We start from the raw sequence: 5,242 nt of genomic DNA, 5'->3' as shown, positions 1-5,242 counted from the left end.
TCAAGACAATTGCACATTACTTTCTCGCCTGTTTATTTTTCATCTCGTCCTTTTTCTTTTCAATGGACACAGACATTTCTTACTACTTTTCGTTGTTTTTCGGAGCCATGACATTCATTCGATGCTTCTTCTTTTTTTTTCATTGGGGAGAGGGTAATGCCACGCGCTGTGTTGGTAGCAGAAGACGAGAGTGAAGAAGTGAATGGCAGCTGTGGCTCAGTAAACAGTCCTCTACTTCGAGTTCCTGCCTATCGTTTCTTCTCGCGACAATATATACTTATTCTTCTGCAAAATAGAAGGCATTCTGCGTTGGTTCTCAGTCCGGCTCGGTCACTCTGGGCTAGTTACTACAGTGGCGACAAAGATGGGATCCACAATTTCTGAGTATCGGATGTAACCACCCACCACCACGGATCGTCGACGGGCATGACCATGGCTACGAGTCCCGGCACCCCAAGTTTCGACGAAAATCAAGATGTGGGAGATTTACTTGACCCAGGTGGAGGCATTCTTCGAAGCAAATGATATTAGCAAAGCGAAAAAGAAAAGGGCGTTTCTGATTTCGACGCTACCAGCGAAGGTGGTAGGCGTAATTGCGGGACACTGCGCTCCACGTAAAGTAAATGAGCTGAGTTATGAGGAAGCACTCGCTTTCCTAAATGCCCACTATGCGCCGAAGTGTAATGAAGTAGCCAAAAGTTACAAGTTTTTCACTAGAGATCAAACTGCCACTGAATCTGTCCGAGACTATGTCGTTGAACTCCGCAAGCTGGCAGATAAGTGTAATTTCGGCACCAGCCTTGACCGAATGTTACGTGACTGCATCGTTTGTGGCATTCGAAATTGCGCTCTGCAGCAGACGCTGCTCGAAAGAAGCTAGCTCACGCTGGCGGAAACGACAAACATTGCTACGGCTGCTGAAACCGCTGCTGCGCAGGAAGTTAGCGCCATGACCAAACAGGATGTGGCAGCGGTATGCAGTTTAACGGAAAAATCGCGCCGGTATAAACCACTATCAGAGATAAGAAGCAACGGGTTGCCGATTGCCCACGCTGCGGAGGATGTGATCATCAAGCAAATGATTGCCCGCACAAAAGAGAGCAATGTTTTCGCTGTGGGAAGACTGATCATTTCGCAAGAAAGTGCCGCTCCAAATCGAGACTCAAGGCTTGTAGCAGGCAGGTTTGCAGTGCTTACACTGTTCACACCGAGAGCACTGAATATGAAACAGAGGAAAGTGATATTTCAACAGTTTTCACTGTACAAGAGACACGGGAGAAGCAACGCTTACTACAGGCGTTTCGCAGGGTCATCCGTTGGGGGGGCGCGTACCCTTAAATATGATCATTGATACGGGATCGCCATTTTCAATAATCCCGCAAGAAGTGTATCTGAAACATCGCCTGAGCTGGCCGGCTTATCAAAATGCAAAAAGACTCTCAGCTGCTACCTGGGCAAGCTGCCCATTGTCGGTGAACTGCAGCTTCAAGCTCAGTTTTCAGGCAAAGCTGTCCCTGCCACCCTGATCGTTATAGGGTGTTCTGGTCCTAGCCTTTGTGGAAGGGATTTAATCCAAGCCTTGTCAATACTTCCGGGCGAGTTCCTCTGAACAGTGCAATCGATGTCAGTCGCTCGCGACAGCCTCTGCACAGAGTTTCCTGCACTTTTTGAATCTGGGCTTGGAAGAATTCAGGGGACTCTGGTGAAATTTCACCTTCAAGAAGACGCCCACCCTTATATCCACAAGGCACGGCCTATCCCGTATGCTCTTCGTGAGAAAGTGGAAAGAGAACTGAAACGCTTAGTGAGTGAAGGCATATTGTCACCTATAGCACATTCAGAGTGGGCCGCACCTGCTGGTACTAAAGAAAGATGGGTCCCTTCGCATCTGCGGTGACATTAAAACCACAATTAATGTGTTATAAAATGTTGTACCCACCCCCTCTGTAATGCCCTACGGGCCCTGAGGGTATTCTAATAAATAAATAAAAATAAATAATACTGCGTGCGTAACTGAGCAATATCCACTACCTAACATCGAGGATATTTTCGCGTCACTTCAAGAGGGATCTCTTTTCACTACATTGGATCTGAAGGACGCGTATAACCAGCTCCCCTTGGATGAGGAAGCAAAGACGCTGGCCGTTATAAATACTGTCACGCAGCAAAGGACGACGCAGTTGTCTATGAGGAAAACAAGTTTATTGGAGCGAACCTGTGCTCCCCTAACAACTGAAAAAATACACAGGTGGCGAAGCAGCGGCCAGCAAAACGACGGGCACGCTAGTGAGCGTCGGCGATCGAATGACGCGGCGTCGGCTGTGCGGGAATTTATATCCCTCGGCGCGAGGGTTTCTCGAATAGTCGAATTGTATCGGGAACGCCGTGATAGCGTTTGTTAGAAACGCTGTTCGTTCGAACAGCGTTTCTAACAAACGACGCTTGAAGCGTTGTTTCTATCGAACAACGCCTGAAGCGTTTTTCGATAGCGTTTGTTCGAAACGCTGTGAAAACGGCGATAGCACAGGCCGGCGCAGCCAGGCCGAAAAACAAAACACAAATAAACAAACCCAATGCATGGTTCGCAGCAATACGCACAAGGGCCTGTTTTGCTATAACCGTCTTCCGTTTGGAGTTGCCTCAGCTCCCGCGATTTTTCAGCGCCGCATGGAAACCGTCCTGGCTGGCCTTCCAGCCGTGCAGGTGTACTTCGACGATGTACTAATAGCCGAGCGTCAAGACGGAAACGACTCTGTTCTCCGGAATGTCTTACACCGTCTGCAGGAAAACGGTGTCAAGCTGAAGGCAGAAAAGTGTCACTTTCGTAAAGACTCAATCGTCTACTTGGGGCACCAGATCGACAAAGACGGCTTGCACCCGTTGGAAAAGAACCTCGCTGCAATACGCAATTCACCACGGCCTACTAGTGTAAGCGAACTGCGCTCGTTTTTAGGTCTGCTGTCGTATTATCACCGATTCTTGCCGCACATGTCGGCTATCTTGGCCCCCTTGTATAAGCTGCTCGAAAAAGAGCATAAATGGAAGTGGGGTGCAACCTAAGAAAATTCTTATCAAAAGGTGAAATGAACGCTTCTCAGATCATCCGTGCTGGTATATTTTTAGCCCGACCAACCAGTGCGGTTGGAATGCGATGCATCAACGTCGGGTTTAAGTGCCGTCATTTCACACCAAATAGGCAACGTCGATAAGCCCATCGCTTTCCGTTCACGCACACTGACGCGTGCAGAAAAAAAATTATTCGCAGCTCGAGAAGGAAGCTCTGGCGCTGGTGTTTGGAGTCTCAAAGTTTCGCGACTACCTGTTGGGCCGCGAATTTGTGCTTGTGACGGACCACCGACCTCTTGTGAGCCTGCTACGAGAAGATCGACCGGTGCCTCCAATGGTGTCGGCGCGTATCGAGAGGTGGGCTCTGTTTCCAAGTCAATACCGGTACCGTATCGATTACAGGGCCGGGAAACAAAGCGCCAATGCAGACGCACTTAGCCATTTGCCAGTGCCGACACCAGAGATTGTTCACTCCGAAACCTTGCCAGAATACATGCTGTCTACAGAGCAGCTTGACAGTACGTATGTGCCAGCGGGTGCTTTAAAGGCCCTTACCAGTGCGGACAAAGATATTTGTATTGTCCAAAACTTCATACGTAATGGATGGCCGAAACGCCTCTCAACATGTCACAGTCATCTCCAATTAACCTTATTTTTGCAGAAGACTGAAACTGTCGAGCGCCGAAGGTCTGCGCTACTGGGGTCATCAAGTTATCATACCCAGCAAGGCGCGGGAGCCCATGCTATCAGAGTCACACCGGTCACACCAGGGAGCATCGGGGATTAAAAGACTGGCTCGGACGTTGTTCTGGTGGCCACGTTTGGATGGTGAGATCGAAAGTCTCACTCGTTCATGCATGCCATGTGTACAAGCTCAAGCAATGCCGCATCGTCAGGAGCCTATCAGTTGGCCAGAAACAGGGATGAAGTGGTCACGGCTTCACACTGATTACGCTGGGCCAATAGAGGGGCGCATGCTACTCATAGTCGTCGATTCGCACACGAAGTGAATCGAGGTCCTCCCAGTCAGATCAGCTACTACCGAAGCCACAATTAAACGGCTTCGCGAATTATTCGCGCGTTTTGGTTTGCCGCAAACTGTAGTGTCTGATAACGGACCCCAGTTTGCAAGTCAGCAGTTTGCCCAGTTTATGACAGATAACAACATAACGCATCTACGCAGTGCCTCTTACCACCCGCAATCGAATGGGCTTGCGGAATGCGCAGTTCGCACTATCAAGGACGGTCTAATTAAACACTCAATGGTGAACGACCTCGAAGTTAAACTAGCACGAGTATTGCTAGGCTACCGACGCACGCCTCTACCGTGCGGAAAGTTTCCTTCGGTACTGCTGCTTAATTATCAAGTGCGTTCACGCTTGGATACGTGTGTGCCATCTTTATCTCGGAGTCATTCGCACCCTTCCAGATTCCAGCCCGGAGACCCGGTGTGGGTGCGCAACTTTGGACACGTAAGGCGGTGGTGCCCAGGCGTCATCAGAGGCTCTGAAGGTTCGCGTCTCGTGAAAGTCGACACACCAGAAGGGCCGACCCGGCGCCACTTAGACCAGATTCGTCCGCGAATGTCACCTGGGGCTCCAAAGGCGGACACTTCTGAATCGGTACCGCCCAGCCGCGACAACGCGGAGCAGCAAGCGTCACCACGGGAGCAGCTATTAAGCCCGGTCACTCTCACGCATGAACGCTGTTCCCGTTCCTTCGGCAACGCCACCAACATCTCTCCCAGCTGTGGCTGCTTCCCCAACTCCTCAAGTCTTACGAAGGTCTACCCGACTACGAAAGCCCATGCAAAGACTCAATCTTTAAAAGAAAGGGAGAAGTGATAAGAAGTGCAGTGTCAAAACGTGTTCAACGTCATCCACTTGTGTTACGTCATAGGCAAGCCGCCTGTATATATACTTATTCGTCTGCAAAACAGAAGGCATTCTGCGTTGGTTCTCAGTCCGGCTCGGTCACTGTGGTCTAGTTACTACAATTCCAAAATGGACACTGTTTCAAACAGCATTGAGGAGGCGTCCGAGGATGCATGCTGCGGCCTCGCTTCTTGTGTGTCTAAATTAGCTATATTGGTTCGTATGGTGTTTGAAACATTCAAGTATACGCAAAGGGGTCAATGAAATAATGGCATAGGAGAGGCACACCAGAGGAGAAATAG

General features: G+C 49.7%; 1 pseudogene; it reads left to right on the top strand.

Annotated features, from left to right (window-relative positions):
- Window positions 1-1,340: 1,340 nt before the first annotated feature.
- On the top strand, window positions 1,341-4,910 carry LOC142817201 (uncharacterized; annotated as a pseudogene).
- Window positions 4,911-5,242: the final 332 nt, after the last annotated feature.

The sequence above is a fragment of the Rhipicephalus microplus genome, chromosome 5, assembly GCF_043290135.1.
Source record: "Rhipicephalus microplus isolate Deutch F79 chromosome 5, USDA_Rmic, whole genome shotgun sequence".
Classification (NCBI taxonomy): Eukaryota; Metazoa; Arthropoda; class Arachnida; order Ixodida; family Ixodidae; genus Rhipicephalus; species Rhipicephalus microplus.
Note: the sequence above shows the minus strand (reverse complement) of the source record. Positions and strands in the feature narration are given on the sequence as shown.